Source organism: Chenopodium album, chromosome 12 (assembly GCF_948465745.1).
Source record: "Chenopodium album chromosome 12, dcCheAlbu1.1, whole genome shotgun sequence".
In the NCBI taxonomy this organism is placed as follows: domain Eukaryota; kingdom Viridiplantae; phylum Streptophyta; class Magnoliopsida; order Caryophyllales; family Amaranthaceae; genus Chenopodium; species Chenopodium album.
The window spans coordinates 860,978-877,358 of NC_137845.1; the positions used below are offsets into that span (position 1 = coordinate 860,978).

The 16,381-nt window shown below is 33.2% G+C and overlaps 2 long non-coding RNA genes and 1 pseudogene across 6 annotated transcripts; all 3 read right to left on the reverse strand.

Annotated features, from left to right (window-relative positions):
- Positions 1-6,728: 6,728 nt before the first annotated feature.
- Positions 6,729-11,728, reverse strand: LOC145571478 (uncharacterized). 5 transcript variants are annotated; one of them, XR_014096580.1, is made up of 7 exons: positions 11,388-11,728; positions 11,030-11,162; positions 10,802-10,877; positions 10,457-10,515; positions 9,593-9,811; positions 8,680-9,182; positions 6,729-7,070 (listed from the first exon to the last, which is right to left on the reverse strand). It is a non-coding gene; the product is annotated as an uncharacterized LOC145571478 (long non-coding RNA). The 5 variants fall into 5 exon arrangements; XR_014096582.1 differs by having other exon boundaries at positions 8,680-8,797; positions 9,003-9,811; positions 11,388-11,726; XR_014096581.1 differs by having other exon boundaries at positions 8,680-8,788; positions 9,003-9,811; positions 11,388-11,725.
- Positions 11,729-12,651: 923 nt separating this feature from the next.
- On the reverse strand, positions 12,652-16,024 carry LOC145571480 (uncharacterized). The gene is made up of 4 exons (XR_014096584.1): positions 15,824-16,024; positions 13,236-13,349; positions 13,079-13,131; positions 12,652-12,994 (listed from the first exon to the last, which is right to left on the reverse strand). It is a non-coding gene; the product is annotated as an uncharacterized LOC145571480 (long non-coding RNA).
- LOC145571479 (F-box/LRR-repeat protein At1g67190 pseudogene) lies at positions 13,860-15,830 on the reverse strand (annotated as a pseudogene).
- Positions 16,025-16,381: the final 357 nt, after the last annotated feature.

Sequence of the window (16,381 nt, forward strand, 5' to 3'; positions counted from 1 at the left end):
AGATAACTGGTGCAAATGTTTAGAGACATAAGGAGTAGAATAATAACTTTACTCGAAGACGTTGGAACCATATCTCATTTGAAAATTTACTTTATTTTGTTGTACTGTGATTTTCATATATAGTGTGTTATTTAGTCTCTTCGTTCGTAAATGAAGGTGTCATTTGCTTGATGCATGTGTACTTACTACTTAGGATATCAAGGTGATTGGGAAAAGTATTTGTGCAATTTGGCTGATTAAAGGCGAATTATAAAGATTAGAAGAAAATGGGTTGTTTTAATTAAAGGTGAATAAAAACGGAGAATTAAAATTTTTTAATGGGATAATTTTTTTTTTTTTTAAAAAACGGAAACTTTTCTTTATAGACTATCAAATATCTAGTATGTTGAGTATTAGGTATTTAGACTATTCTAGTATAATGTAATCTATAACAAATATAGCATTACAAAGGGGAGATAAGACAAGGTTTTTTTCATAAAAGATGGTAAAAAGAGAAACCAAAAGACTTGGCATTCTAAAGTTGTTTAGCTGAATCTAAATTGTTTATTTTTAATGGAAATTTGGGTTTTACTTTTTGGTCTATATTTTATGAAAATAGATAAAATATTAATTATATTAATGTTGTGCTAATTGCCCTGTCAAGTGTCAACCAAAACATTATAAAAGACCACCCCCTTCCTTCCACTTGTATATAATTGAAAAAACCCTTAAATTCAGAGAGGGTTTTAATTATCTGGTATTATCCTCTTTGTTAAGGAGTCAACATCCTTTCCTTGTCATCACCTAAAACCATGCCACACAAAGATTCTCTCTTCTACTAATACATTTTTTTTTTTTTTTTTTTTTGAGGTGCATATAATACATAATGTCTTTCATAGTTCCCAGTGATTATATGATTAATATCAATAATATGATTAATTAGTTTCATTAGTTTCCAAAATTAGGGCCCTTATCCTTCAATTAGGTGCCTTTTTCTAAAATTCTATGAGGTGGTTGTTGTTGGTCCATAAATTCTTCTTTATTTCCTTACAACTAATAAATTTGGTAGAATGGAATTGAATAAATAGAAAAACTAATTAATAAGTAACTCAAATAAGATACGGAGGATGTAATGAACTTTCCGACATCTAATTTGAATAATTGTATTAATAATAGAAAATAAAATAGAATAACATTTTCTATGATATTTCTACTATATGTAGTCTTTTTTTCTATCAAATCGTGGAAAGTTGGACATAAAAGAAAGTAAATCGAGAAACGTAAGTTTTCTGTTCTAATCAATATTTTTCTCTTCAATCCTGTGATGTAGTCTTTTCCTTACTAATCATTTAACTTTGTAAAAAGAAAAGGTCACAAGTGCGTAACCTTTTGCATGGGACTTGAATGGCATTAGTGAAGGAAAAAAAAAAAAGGGAGATTAGAGTATGAACCTTTTGTTACAATAAGAAAGGATATGCATGATGAGTTGCATTACTGTATTTACGTTTAATTTGTATGTAATAAAATGCACTTCCACATAAAAGAAAAAGACACAAACTTTTTGGCAACGGAACCATCATTCTAACACATTCTTACATCTAATGGGAAGACTGGATTACTGGAAGAGGTGTCACCAAATTTTATTGTTTTTTTATTATTATTATTAATAACTATTTTTTAAAATAAAATTGTAATATTATGCTCATATCTCTTTTTGTAGGTAAAAATATGCTTCCTACCAATTATTCCTTATGTAATCAATGATTGGTCTAAAAATATAAAATGTTTGTGATTCTGGTGATTGGTGAACAGCTAGATGTTCTATGGATTAGATTTATAGATTAATATTAAATTATATTGTAATTAAGTATTTTTATGAACTAATAATAATATACGGAGTACTTTCTACTTCTAAATGCGACTTAAAGACTTGTTTTTCATGTGGATTACATAGAAAGTTGAGAGATTAGCTAGGCAATCAGAAGATTCTATGAATGTTGTAATTGTATTTAAACTAATCCTTGATCTTTATTTAATTATGTTGCTTGTTCTTCTGTCCGAAGGCGATTGGTTTGGTTCCATTGTTATTATTTATCAATCTTATTTTTATATTGACTTATGGATGTGATTAAGCTAGAGTATAATCCTTGCTTGTTGCTTAAGCATGAATATAAAGTTAAATTATTATTATTATTTAGTTTTAAAAAAAAGGGCTGAAAATGGTCTCTTTAAGATAGCCATTATTTTAAGTCAAAAACAATGCATAAATGACTAAATTATGTTTTAAACTTTGAAAAAAGAAACAGAAAGAAAAGAGCAAAATAATTATTGTAAAAAGTCATGAAATGATTATTGATAAATGTAGAAAAAAAGGGGGTGATAAGCCAATCCAAGAAACGTATGTAAGCATGTACTTAATTCTTAATTGAGCAATTGTCATGTGGATAATCTATGATATCATTGTTAATAATGGATCATAATCTAATCAAGAAATACAAATCAATCAGAACCATACAGTTTAATCAATACGTTAATCCTTTTCTTGTTAAGATTGAGTTACATCTGAGACCCTCAGACCCTGTTTGCTTCTATGGCACGGTGCGTTGCATTAACTTGGGCTGCTGCTCTAAGCTATCGAATCGACTGTTAAAATAAAAATCAGTTTTTCAGTTCTTCTGTTGCCTTTAACATCAAACTAAAACTGTAAACTATAGTAATATACACCAATTTAAGGGTTTTTAGTAACTTCAGTTGCTCCAAAATTCTGTTTTTTGGGAAAACTAGTTGTTGGTGCGCGCGCAATGCGCGCCCCCCAACGCTATGATATGTATATTTGTAAATGTTAGTTATGTGTGTTATCTTGAAGATTATTAAACATGCATGCAAGTTTGGTTTATGTTCGTTGGATGTGTTTTAATGATTGTAATGCTTAGGTTTGTATGTGAATGGTAAAAGCAGCTTATTAGTTAATGTGGCTTTCCATCTTCTCAACTAAATTGTTTTGATTTTGAAAAATTATACATTTTTTAAAATGTGAATGTCCTATACTAACATCCTATACATAACGTGTTCCTTAGTAATGAGCTCTATGCTTTGTTCATTATATATTGAAGACCAAGCCACTATAGAAGTGATCTATTTATTGATGGTATCCTCTTTAATCCACAATTAAATATTACTCCCTCCGTCCCTTTTTTTAAAGTCCCCTTTCTCATTTTTCACGGGAATTAAGGTAATTGTAGGTTCGTTAAACCATGTGATTGAAAGTCTAAATTACATTAAATGCATTAAATAATTAGTGAGGAAAAAAAAAAGAATATATCAATGCATGGGAGAAAAAAAGGACCAATCAGATGCTATTATTTACAATACATTAAATGCAAAAAATATATGGCACAAAAATCAGTAAAAGTTGAGGATATTTTGGGGATTAAATTATGAAACTGAGGTTAAAATGGTAAAAAAATCACTTACTAAAAAGGGAAAGATTCTAAAAATTGGACTTTAATTTTGATTTGCCAAAAAATGAATAAGGGACTTTAATAAAGGGACGAAGAGAGTAACTATGTTTGGATATAGAGAAATGGAAAGAATAGAAGAGAAAAAAAAAAAAAAAGGAGAGATGCTTATCCTTTGCTGGAGAGATTTGGAAAAAAAAACGGAAAGTCATCTTTTCCATTTCCTTACCTCCCTTTTCCTTCTCTCTTTTTCTAACCCTTTAATTTCCCTTCACTATTGTTATTCTCTTTCTCTTCTGTCTCTCTCTATTCCACCCCCCCTCTCCCCCTGCATCCCTCGATCCCTCCCACCTTAGCTCTCTCTAAAGTTATCTAGCTAAATACTCTTGAATATAGCACGATTCTACCATAATAATTAAAATTTAGTTTAAAGGTGCTACTAATCAGTTGACTTTCTCGTAATTCTCACATAACCACGATGAGTACTTAATAACATTTATTGATTATTGCTAGAAGTTTGTCGAAATATACTCTCTCTTTTTGCTTACTTTGTTTTTTCTTCCCTTTATCTAATTCTTTCTTTTACTCGTCTTTTATAATTTTGAGCATTTTAGAAAGTTTTTAAAAACTATTGTCATCTACTTATTCAATTACACTCTAAGAAGTATTCTCTCTCCTTCTGTTATTTCTCGAATTCTCTCTCTCTCTCTCTCATATGGTCATGCAAACACAAACAAATATTTGCATATGAATCAAACACGATTCTATCTAAGATTTAAACATGATTACAAGTATTGGAAAATAAATTTCTAGGATATAGTAGATAATACTAATCACATTCACCAATCTTGAAAATACTGCAAAATTAACAAAGTAAATCTTTACTAGTCACCCCCATCCTAGTTGCCCTCTTCACCATTTTCTATTTTACTTTACGTTTTAACACTTGACTTATATGATTTTACAAATTTTAAAATCTTTTCTACTGTGTAATTGTTGTTTATCTACTCCTTGTTTTGATTACATACTAAAGATGGTCCTTTGAACAATCGATCTTTCATCCTTTTCTCACCAGGTTTCTTTGTTATTTTCACATTTCTAATGCCCCTCCATTTTTCTCCTCCGTAGCATCTAAATCTCTTCCTCGTACAATTAAATACTAAAAACAGTCTCTTGAATTGTTTTTCATCACTTTTCTTTCCCCTCTCTCTCTCTCTCTCTCTCTCGCTCGCTCTCTTCCTTTGGCCTTGTCTCCCTACTCCATCTTTTTTAAAAGTTTTATTTTTTGATGACTTTTTTTAATAAGAGGCCGCATTTGCTCTCCTATTACTCATTCCTTGTTTTGTTGGCCAAAACTTTTTCTCTCACTCTTATTCTTTCTTTCCTAATCCTTCTTGTCCTTGTTGCATCATTGAAAAGGCTCTGAAAATTATATTTTACACATGCTCTCTCTCCCCCTAGCCCCTCCATCTCTTTCTCCCCTCGGCCACATTATATCTCTTAGCTTTCTCTGTATCTCTCTTTCTTTTGGCCTCCTCTCTTTTATTCTTCTTGTCCCTCTCTTTTTCTTTCCCAACACCTCTCTCTATCTCTTTATCTTTTTTATCTCTCTTTATCACTCTCTCTAGGCCCTTCTTTCTTTTATCACTTCCTATTTTGACCCCTTTGTCACCCCCCCTCTCTATCTCTCTCACTCTTTACTCCTAACTCCTCTCTTCTAGCCTCTATTCTTTCACACTCGCTCGCGTCCTCCCTTTTGCTCTACCGGTTTTCGGGCCGCCTTCTCTCTCGACTCCCTTTTTCCTGGCTCCTTCCCCCTCTCTCTCTATCTCCCGACTCCTCTTTCTCCCTCCATCCCCCCTCTTTCATCCTCTCCCTTTCGCTCTCCCCTTCTCTCCCTTTCCGATCCATGCCCCATCTCTTTTAAAAGCCATTTATTAATATGGTTATACAAACATAAAATAAAAAATAAAAAGCAAAACGGGATGAATCTAGCATATGATTCTTATAGGTGTTTTAAATTTTGTTTGGCTCCTCCCGGCTCCTTTTGGTAATCCTTTTCCCTAAATTGAAATGAAACTATTCAAAAACACTTACAAGATATTTCATCCCTAGCTATTATTGCACCTAAAAGGAAATTTTGTGTAAAACTACCCTAAAAATAGGGTCATTTGTGAACAACTACCCAAATATTTGTTTAGAACTACCCGAAAGTTTGGAAACGTTTGGGTAGCACTACCCACTAACGTTTTCCGTCCAATTAAAATGTTATATTGGCCCAATTTTTCACTTTTATCAATTACAATGGCCAATTAATGCTAAAATAAGCAAAAACCCCAATTCAATTAAACCCCCAAACCATAGAAATCAAAATCCCCAAATAATTTTAAACTCATGAACCCTAAATTGAATTCTAATTAAAACCCTAATTAGGTTAATTAAGGTGAATCAAAACTTTTAAACAAATTCGGAGAGTTAATTGGGTGGCAAAAGTGAAAAAAGTGGGCTCCGATAACGTTTTAATTGGACGGAAGGTTCATGAGTAGTACTACCTAAACATTTTCAAACTTGTGGGTAGTTCTTAACAAATAAAAAAAAATGGGTAGTTGTTCACAAATGACCCTATATTTAGGGTAGTTCTACACAAAATTTCCCACCTAAAATTATCCTTACTCCAAATATTAAAATATATATATATAAATTAAAATAAATAAAAAAAAAAGCTTCTTAGTTAAATTTTTATTTCTTACTAATCCATTTTGAATGTCACGGTGATAAACTATAAACAAACAATAGTAAAATTTAAAGTTAGGGCTCAATCGGTATATTGAAATATTAGTAATTAGATATGTTTGTATATCATTGTTCTTTAACAACCCACTTTTAAAAATTAAAATCACAAAAAATAGTTTGATAATATACTTTTTCATTGCAATTCATCTTCAATCCCAAGAGATACTCACGACAACAAAAGTATGCTCACCAATGACAAAAAAATTATAGCTTAAATCTCAAATTTTTAAATGCACAACGCTATGTGATACAACATTTATCCATTACTAAAAGATTTGAATTAAAAAAAAAATTACAAATAGGAAATAAAGCCAAGATTTATAATGAGCTTAAAAACAAAATCATATGGTCAAATCATTAGCATTTCAAATTTATGGACACAAGTTTATAGATCATACCTTTCAAAATACAAACCCCAAATCGTAATAACCTGTCATTTTGGTGCAAAATGATTGGTTTCCTTTACTAATAATATAATTTATTTATTATTTGTGAAATTATAACTTTTAATTTATTTTTTTGAAAAAATATACCGTACAAGTATGATGTAAAGTAAATTTAAATAACATTTATTGTGTAAAATTACATTTATTGAGTAGTAATTTAGAAGTTACATGGAACTAACCCACAAAGCCAACAACCAGTTATTTTTTATTCTAGCGTTGGATTAGAACCAACAAAGGCAAACATGTAGAGCATCTTTTGTACTTGTATTTCTTAAAGGAGGGACATGCTCAAGAGCATTACTGCATTAGGCTGGAAAAACTTGGTATGGTGATTCTTCTGAGCCACAAGCGCCACAAACTTTGGATTCCACTTCTCATCCAGGAATTTAAAAGCCTGCCAAGAGTTTGGAATATGTTTGGTTACGAAAGTTGAAAATTATCAAAGGATGATAGTCAAGGGCAAATATATACCGAGTATATTTAATGCAAAGATCTTAACTACTAATCAGGCAAAAACACTTACCTAAATACGAAGCATGAAAATATGTTCAACTGCCATAGAAATCAAGCATAGCCTATAATGACTCATTTTAGAACTGCTTAAGCTTAAGACAACATTCACACAAGTAACATCTTCACAAAACATATCTCATGATACCTTCATCTTAGACACAAAATTGAAAAACCATTTCGACCTAAGAAGACTGAGTCCTTAGATGCCCTATATATACCGTGAAATCAACGACCATTCCATGGAGTTAAAAACCTAAAGAGCATAAGAACAAACAACATCAACTAATGTTGATAGCAAATTTTCCGTGTCATTTTTTCGGAAATAACGAGGAAGGGGGAGTTTAGAAATTTACAACAGCAATTGATGCACATCATAATGCTCTGGTGATCCGTGAGATACATCCACCCCAAAAATTATTGTGGATACTTTTGAAATTAGTGGTATAGAAAGAGTATGGTCGACAACAAACATGGAGTACAACCCACCAAGCTACATGAACTCCAACATCAAATTTTGATTATTATTGCAGCTTGGTGGGTTGAACACTTGAACTCCATGAAAACCTTCCTTGGTGATTAAATGATAGTATTACAAAAATGAAAATTAAAAATTTTAAAAAAATAATAATAATTGAATTAAACAAAATCAATCAGATTGAAGCCAATATAAAACACATTCATACAAAATTTTAAACTTTATAGCACATGTAAATAACCTACAAAGCCTCAATCAGAGAAGAAACATTCAACATGTGATCATATGAACATGAATTCACATAACATTTCTTGTTTTTGAGAAGATTAGTGCTCTGGCTCACATTTCTTGTTTTTGAGATTAAGCTTTTAACATTCCTAAATCCTAATGCAGTCTATACTTTATTCCCTTTTTGACGCAAGTTCTAAATAAGTAAAGAGCTTATAGAAGAGAGCATCCCTAATTCCCTATGCATAAAGCTTCTAACATTCATAAATCCTGATCAGTCTATACTACTTCCAATATAAATTTTCTTCTTTGGATCTAGATTAAAAATATACAAAAGCTAATTCCTTTCGTCTACAAATATTACTCAAGTACCATGTTTCATTTCCTCATGAATTAGGAAGTGATATGTTTGACCAAATTAACCTCCATATCACACCTTTTCTCTTGTGAGTTCTTCAAGTACAATCAAAATCTACTAAAGAAGGAAGTTGCAGAGTATTCTACTATTAAAATTTTAATTCTCATACAAAGGGCAGGTATTGTGGTTTATGTTCCACCTGGCCTAAAATTGGCGTTAAAATCTCCAGATTGCATGGTCAAATTGCATGGAGTGCACTTGCTTCTTAAGACAAAAGGCAAAGGTTCAAGATATTAATTACATTCACTAAATGTTTGCATACACCAAACTTCAGAACTCATGCACTACAGCAAAAAGTCATGTAGACATGACCATTCAGCATTACTACACCAGAAATATGAATAATATTATTTAGTAAGAGATACTCACAATATGTTACTTCCGACTCCAAGTCTCCAACACATCAGGGCTCCATTTTAAATAAATGATATGATGACTCCACTTGTAAGATTCAGAAATCTATCATTCATTCTAACTCCTATAAGAACTAAAACAATCGATATCACAACACAATTATCACCATCACCAGTAGTATCAAATGTACACAACCTGCCCCTAGAGTCACAAACTGACCATCATTTTCATTCTACTCTTGATTCAAGATGCATCAGGTTTACATTACATGACAACTAAATGTAGACATTAAGTATAATCCATGCAATTCAAAGCTTGAAAAACCAACAAGAAAATACCTAGAATAAACTCTAGGAGAAGCACGAGGAGCAAAAGAGCGGAAAGCATTACCACCAAGGCACCTACACGGCCACCAGACTTGGCTGCAAAAGCATCACCAAGTCACCAACTGACCCACACTCAATACTCATGCCGCCAATATTACTATTGCTATCTTTGTCAACTGCTTCTCTATTTTGCTGACCACCCAAAATTAGCAAAATTATTCATCAATATAGAAATAAAGAATTATCATACTTCGTATAATTTAATGGGAACTAACCCAAAATTAGAAGCAAGAAATTACCTTCTTTTTTAAAATGTCCCAAAATTATACAAAAACTAATGCAGTTATTGCAGTATCGCACTATCACATCATCATAATCTTAAGTCTTGATAGTCACTTAGATTATAGCTCCATAATATCAATTGACCACCAGAGATAAACAGACATAGAATTTATTTTCAGAACAATGCACCTAAGGTTCCAATGTAGCTAACAACAAACATCTCATTCAAATCAATGGGATCGATCAAGTAAATGTTTTAGCAAAAGCAAAAAGAGGATTCATCTAGCTTGAGTATATTAACCAAGATAGAGAATTCATGCCTTGGCAGAGCTCGCCAAAGGGATAATGGCTAACAATGTTCTTGAGTCTTGACAGAGGTCAGGTCTTCCTGTGTGCGTCCAAAGACCGATGCTAGGTGATCCTCACTCTCAGACAAGATTCAATGATGCTGCATATTTTTGTTGGGTAGTTTACTGATTCAGATTGATTCTCCTCCATGAATTTCTACTTCAGACAAAGCAACTTGTCTCTCAGGTTACCTGAAATCAATGACACCAAAGAATATAACTCGTAGTGTTAAATGCTAATATCTAAACCCAGATCTGCCACATAAATTCAAATTCAAAACCAGAAAATCTGCATTGCCTCATAAAACCAAATAAATTATACGAAGGAAAAAACACCAAAAAAATAAATTTGAAGCATATAACAACAGACATTACAGAAGAAGATAAATTAGCCAAGATAATAATAAAGGCGAAAATCATCAAATTTTATGGTTTTACAAATTAATCAGATATCAATTTTGGCAAAAACTAACTGTTTCAAATGCCTAAAATGTTCTAAAAAAAAGACTGACTATAAATGCCCTTTCTTTTGTTCTACAATGTTCATAAAGAGCCCTAAACTCAAATGGATAAGGTTCCCACAATTGATATTACAACAGAAATCCACATACACACTAATTACAAGAAAAGAAACTCAATTTCATTCAATTAAATTATTCGTCTTACATAATACAACCTAAATTACAGTAAAATTAAAATTAACAAAAATCTTATTCTAAAAATGGAAAAAAGCTACAACCAACCAATTCAATAATGATCAATAAACAAGCAATTCAACAAAAACAACATTGTAAATCATAAAATCAATCACAACAATTTTAAAAGGCAGCAAAATACCTGGTAGGAGCCACTGTGTAACAATACCAAAATCGGCAAGGCATTCTTTTTCCAAGGACCTAAAAGTTAATTAAAATTATCTAATCAGTATTACATAAAGATAAATTCTAAATAAAATTTTTTAACAATTTATAGCACATCAATTCAACTAAAACAAAATATCATATATTGAGGTTACCTCCCAAAATCACTTGGCAAAGGGTGGAATTGAACTGTAGGACATAAGCCCAATAATTTTACATATTCAAGCAATTCCCACAATCTTCAAAGTAAGACTTACTAACTTACATAAGGTCGACAAAAATTAAAGAAATGATTAATTTCTATACATGATGAATAACTTACCGATTAGAGAAGCATACATCGACACACGTAAGCATTTGAACAAGTACTTGAACGCTTCTCAGAGATTATCCGATTCCTAAAATAAAATTTACAACCCAAATTAAACAAAATTAAACAGATCAACGCACAAATTATGCAAAGAACTATTAGCAGCTCGCAAAAAAAAAAAAAAATTAAAAAAAAAAAAAAAAAAAAAATCACCATTTCAAGAGATTTAGAGAAAATTACCTTTATAATTGGCCAGATAACATCAGCAGGCCGGCAGCGCTTCCACTGGGTGAAGTGTCGGATGACTCATTTTCCGGCAACGATGGAGAAGGGAATCAAACAATAAAGCGAAAAATTCCGATCAAAATACTCCCTAATTCATAAATTACATAGATTATTGTTAGATTTTTCAAAGAATTTGGGAACATATTAGAGAGTAAATAAGAAATTTGGTTACTTTTTTCAGTACAAAAAATATACCAAAAAATGAAGAAAAGAGGACATTAAGCAAACCATGAATTTGATTAAAAGTGAAGAAAACCCAGATGAATAATTATCAAGAAACAAGAGAAAATGAGGAGAAAATTGGCAATTGTACCTGTAATTATTCGGTAGGAGAAGGTTCAAGTTCCCTTGCGTTTAACTGCTGCTGCTCCATTCTTGCGATGTGAGCTATGCCCAGAAAAATTAAAATGGAGGAAGAAGAGAGTAAATGAAGGTAAGGACTAAGGACCAAGGAGACCAGAGGAAGTAATCAAAGGAGAGAGAAAGCAGTCAAACATCGCCATGAATGAGGGAGCAAGAAGCCAGGAAATGGGGAAAAAAGCACCGACTTAAGGGGAAAAGCAGAAGGGCATATTTGGTAATGTATTAATATTGGGGGCAAGAGTGTAATAGCGCCAGAATTTACTGTTCCTAAGAGGGCACTGTTGTTAAGCTACAGTGATCCCAACTTCATACTTTTATAAGGGTTATATAGATTTGATGATCTTTACTCACTTCTACATAAGCAATTTTTTAATGAAAATTAAGCAAATATAGAAAAATTTCATATTCATGAATCTGGAATATTCATATTCAATTGCCAATTTAGTTCAAACTTTGAAGTATGATTATTATTCCTAGTCAGGGTGTTGGTAGTGGAAGTCCAATCTCCAAGTTTACTAAAAGGTGAGGCCTTTTTGGTTGGTTGGAATATTTGCTTTCTGTTGCATTCTCCCCTTTCTATCAGTTAATCAGTATCAGAGGAGGTACCAAATGTCTCTCCCTCTGCATAAAAAGATAGCCATGATGGCCAAAAGAACAATACACCGCGTCTTTATTGAATTTGAATGGTTTTTTCCCGTCCTTTATGGCTTTTCATGTTGAGGCGATAGTCCTTCTTTGACCTTCTACAGTTCTACCAGTGTAAGAGCAGGTTCCCTCCGGCCACCACCTTTCTCCAATGAAGCAACTAAAAGATAGGGAAGGGTGGAATTCAGCCAGGATCAAATAGATAGGATAGCTGTAATTTTACTCCTGCACTTATTTCTTTCCTGCATCTGTCAATTATGCATAATTATGTTTGCTTAAATTTATTTTCTTTTCTGTTCTTTAAGGTCACAAAAGTCTAGAGATAAGATGAAATACTACAAGATTCAATCACACACTCAAACCAACTCTGTGCAGAAAATTTGAATAAGGAGCACCTAAACCATGTACTTTCTGCATAATAAGTCTAGATAAACTTAATTGCATACTTACCAAACATTATAAAGATGAATTGATATTAGTGATTAGATACATTTAACATAGATAAAAACACGAAAAAACACGTACTCTAGCGTAACATCACTAACAAGGCAAGAATAAAGGTGTGATAATTTAGTTCTGACTAGTAGTCTTAACAGACATGAAGCATAATTATTATTTGAACAAGTAAACATATTTCAGACACATCAGATTGACAAACAGACGACAGTTGATATTTGCAGCATCATACATTATGTCTGAGACACAATATGCACAAACATTATATCAGACATCAAAGTCAGTAGCTTCACACGCATGTTGTAAGACATCTAGAGGATAGCATATACGCTCCTCACTCCCAGGTCGACTTCAGGAGCACCTCGATTATCTAGGCTCTGAGTCCTGACTAAATCCCCAAAGATAGTAAGGTACACTGTTCTAGTAACTGTTGGGACTCAGGATTACGAGTGACGACTGTACACAGAATAAAGGCAGTACCCTGTCAATCCTCCACTTTCAACATTCATCAATTTGGTATCAGCAAATTAGAACACTAACCTATCCCAAGTCCACACTGATGGTTTGTCTCTTTGAAGCTCTGGGCAGGGTGCCTGCAAAACATAGTGAAGTAAGACGAGCATCTCTCAAAGCATGTAATGCTGACGTCATTATGGAATGCAGTAAGCCTGCAACTCTTATACGAAGTATTATTTACCAACAATTCATGCAGAGTACTTAATTTCTCCCAGTCTTCCTCTTCTTACAAGTCACCACCAGTAACTAAGGAGAAAAATGATTCTTGAACCCTTTACTCATCATGTCTCCATAACTTTCAGAAAAACAGAACGAACTTCTTCAGCATTAACTCAGATATACAGGAAATTCATGATAGTGTATTGAATTGGAGCATATACATCTTACATAATAGAACAAAAAATGCAATGTCAGATAAATTGGATAGAGCAAAAGGAACAGCATACAAAACACAGTATCAAGGTTGATCTGATCTAAGAACCAGATTACGGAAAAGTGAGTTGGGATATGTAACCTCCCAGTCTGCCATTCCAAGTAAAACTCTTCTTATTCAGACTTTCCAGCAGAGTTGAACGATTTAGAAACAACATAAATGCATTCCATTAGTTTTCCTATAGTTGGCAGCTCAAGGGAGCTACTTTAAAGGTCAAACACAGAGAACAATAAACGATCATGCTCATCAATCATCAAGAGTAACTCACTTCATCTAGATCAAGCACAACTTGTCATTTGGCATTATAAAACAAAGAGAGTGGATACAACGTTCAGTAGCAAGGGAAAAGGATATATCTTGAATCGAAAAAAACACAGAAGCAGATAAATTGAATGACAGGTACAAAAAATAGGCAGACATGCCTTGCCTGCTCAATGCCTCAATCTTATCCAACAAAATAAAAAGCTCATTCCTATCATTCACATAAGTACGTCACAGGTTGATCAATCAACATTTTTAAAAAAAAAAAAACAGAACCAGCCTATATTTGACATACCAAAATTTCGAGTGTACAAAGAGACATTGCTGCCCCTACTCATATTCAAAATACACATCTACATGCATATACTGCCGCATTAGCCGAACAATGGAGGAAGTAAAATTTGCCAATATTTGGCATTCTTCAGGTGTTTTGGTGTCGGAAACAGTCCCATGAATGATCAACTTTTCGAGGTTAGGACATCTCTGCAAAAGCTCTTCAACCCACTGGGAGAAGATATCACTGATAACAGTCCAACCAACTTCAAGTACAACTACATTGTGCAGATGATAAGAACCCTCCAATCCATAGTGAATCACTCCATCCCTCAAGTCATTACTTAATGAAAGATGGCTTAGATATGGGAAGCAAATAGCTATTGTTTCCAAATCAACAATATCATCCTCATCATCAAACACCACATCCCAAAGCCGAAGAACTCTCAAATTTGACGACCTAGAGATCATATGATAAAATTTTGGCCAAATGATTGTGAAGTTGCTGACATCGATGACTTCAAGATTTTCAGCTATTTCACCAATATCAAGATGTATAACACTAACATCATCAACTTGAAAACGCTTTAAGGTCCCCTTCCCAATAAGCTCGAACTGCTCCAGAGCACAATCTTTCAGATGCATATCCTCGAGAGAGTCAGCCTCCAAAATGAACTTGTCCAAACTAATGGCTTCAACATATATAGTCTTCAGCGTTGGACTGCTCAATTCAACACTCACTTGGGCATCTGACATAGCAATCTCGGGATTAATTAGGGATAAGGTCTCAAGTTTTGGGCAAGCGGTAAGGAGAAGGTTCAAATCCAATGCTGAAATGCTGACATAACTCAGGGAAAGTGAAGTGAGGCAAGAAAACCTTTGATAATTAGGTTCAACTCCTATGATTGTATTGTGTGCCAAAGACAGCATCTCCAGCTTGTGTCTCCCACAAATATCCAGAATGTTAAGGTTCGGGCTAGTCCTAACATTGTAATACAATATTCTCAGGCTTTCCCTAGTATACATAAGCCACGCGATAACTGTTGAAGCCGAAAACTCATCAACATCATCCATCAAGATTGTAAGCCCTTGCAAGCCAGTAGTTTGGAAAATTGTCTGTGTAATTAAAATCTCTAGCCGGCTAGTCAGCAAATCGCGAAAAACAGGCCAATCATTGGAATTGAATGAGAGAGAATGTAGGTGCTTTCGAAAAGCCTCTCTCCATTTCCGACATGTTGCAGATGCAATCACCACCTCCCTAGCAGCCCCGAGGCGGGACAGTATGTTTCCAATCACTTCAACAGGTAAATTCTCCATGGTCTACTCTGATCATACACCAAATTCAATTCACCCCAAAACCAACAACAGAATTTTGGGTTTTGCTCCTTCAAATTCAATTGAAGATTACATGTTTATATCATATCAAATCCCAATGTACTGTATCATGATCACATCATACTTTAATTCTTCAGCAAAATTTTCAACAAAACAACAAACCATTGTATCAAAAAAATGGGTATTTCACAATTCTTCAAACCCAATCTGAATCAACAACATAAACACTTCATTTCTAATTATAACAAAACAGAAATCTTCATCAAGTAACTGCAAGATTTTCCAATCAAATGAAAGATCCAAATTTTGAGAATTACCAATGTCAAAACACACAGATCAACAGGCGATTAATCATAAACCAAAAAAATCTTACAATATCTAAAAGAAGTAAACTTTCCGATAAATTAGCAAAAACCCAGTTGTGACAAATGGTTAAAAAATCGAAAAATGGGAAAATTGAAACATACCCAGTTGAAAAGAGTGCAGATAAATGGAACCCAAAAGAAAAAATCCTCCGAAAATTCGTTGGATTTGATCAGAGAAATTGGCTAAAGTGCGGTAGGTTGAAGGAATATCATTGTGTGATGAGCGAGTCAAGCACAAGGCTTGATCGCAGGCGTAAGTTGGGGAGAGAGACTCGCCATCCTTTTGAAAATACGGCGGACCATTATTCCTTTTGGTTTTCTTTTTTCTTTTTAAAAAAAAAAGAAAGGAAAAGAAAAAGGGGAAAATGTTCTAGACGTGGGGTTAGCAAACCAACCACACTAGACTGAATAGTATATCAAAATGAGTTGACATTTAATTTTAGATTTTAAGATGTGCTGGTTGAATAGTAGTGGCTCAAGGGTATGGATGGGTGATTGATAATCAGATTTTATAAGAATTAGATAAACTTTCAAACATAACTTAATGAATGAGAAGTGGATGATAGCGGATTAATAAATTTAGGTGGTATTTTAAATGGAAGATGGCTGAACGCGATTGATATTCTATTTGATTTTATTTCCATCTGTATTCTAGATTGG